The sequence below is a fragment of the Pavona decussata genome, unplaced genomic scaffold, assembly GCF_977016875.1.
Source record: "Pavona decussata unplaced genomic scaffold, jaPavDecu1.1 SCAFFOLD_3272, whole genome shotgun sequence".
NCBI lineage: Eukaryota > Metazoa > Cnidaria > Anthozoa > Scleractinia > Agariciidae > Pavona > Pavona decussata.
The window spans coordinates 20,001-21,600 of NW_028146359.1; positions in this window are offsets into that span (position 1 = coordinate 20,001).

Below are 1,600 nucleotides of genomic sequence, written 5' to 3' on the forward strand. Positions count from 1 at the left end.
AAAGAAAAAAAAATACGATAATGAAAAAACTATGAATTGAAAAGATTCTCAAAAAAGTCTCTTTTTAAAAACGCTAAGTTTTACCGTGTCTCTGAAATGCTTTGATAAATTATTGTAGATTTTTCTTCCACGGAAGGCGAAAGCCCTTTGGCCACTCGCAAGCTCCAGGATCTACAATTTCTAAGCTAAAGAATCTGCATTCGGAAGTCTTTTTAGAAAAAACAAAACACAAATACGCGCGACACCCACGCATGTGTCTGACTAAAATAAAGACACATAACGACGAATGGCCCGTTTGTTTTCTTTTTTGCCGTTTTGGCGTGGTTTTGGTCTTTCAGGCCTGGTTATGGCCTTTCTGGCCTGTGTTTGGCCTTTTCTGACACTCTATATAACCTGACTTTTACCGAAAACTCGGAGATAATGAAAAATAATTGTCGTGTGAGTTTCTCGCCTAAATTAACTAAGCACCTTTCCCGCCTAATGACTAAAAAAGATTCGTTTCAGGTTGAGCTTTGTTGAGGATTAAAGAGTTAATACAGTCTTTTGTTGGCTTTGTTTATTTCAGCGCTCGGACTAAGAATGTTCCGGTTCATAAATTCCTTGCTCCTAAATTGTGCGTGTTTAAACACACACACACAGATTTCACAATGTGTATATCTTAATAGAGTCGATGATGTTTGATGTTAATGGCTGTCCACCTTTACTTACGTTAACAAGGGTCAATGCGCTTTTGGTTTCAGATCAGAGATATAAGCTCTTGTGCAACCTCTCTTCACGGTCCGTTAGCCACTAATTATGCAGAAGCAGTGACTTAAACCAAAACCTACATTTGCATAAAAACTCTACGGAAAAAGCCAATTAACTTATCATAAACAATAGACAGCTTAAGTTGGTAGAAATAATCAATTAAAACACAATCAAAACACGCGACTACTAAATGCTTGCTATTAAACAACGCTCATTTCTTGAGAGACCTAAAAAGAACTTTATTGCCTTTAAATAGAGAATAAAAAAAAATATAAAATTGTTTAACTACCAGAGATTTTGAAGGAATTAAGGTAACTCTCAACTCTATATCCGAATCGCCGAGTTTGCTTTCGTATGTTTATAAAAGTCATCTGTTCCTATACCTCAGAACGGGTTATGTCTGATTTAATTGTTGCTTTTTTAAGGGAATATATTGGTTCCATTACGGCAACTTAATGTGGACAGCGGTATCGTTATCTGTAAACGTTTTTACCACGATGTCTAATTGGCGGCAAGAAAATTAAGGATAATTCAAACAGCGAATTTCAACTCTAACCTTAACAAAACACCTATTGACACGAACGAATATTTTCTATAAATGAACGCAAAAGGTGTATTTCTGTTTTTGCTGACCTTGCCTCCTCTTCCTCCTCTTCCTCCTCCTCCTCCTCCTCCTCCACCTCCTCCTCCTCCTCCTCCTCCTCCTCAGGAGGAGGAAAAACAATAAAATTGAGGAGGAGGGGGAGGAGGAGGAGGAGGAGGAGGAGGAGGAGGTGGAGGAGGTGGAGGAGGTGGAGGAGGAGGAGGAGGAGGAGGAAGAGGAGGAAGAGGAGGAAGAGGAGGAAGAGGAGGA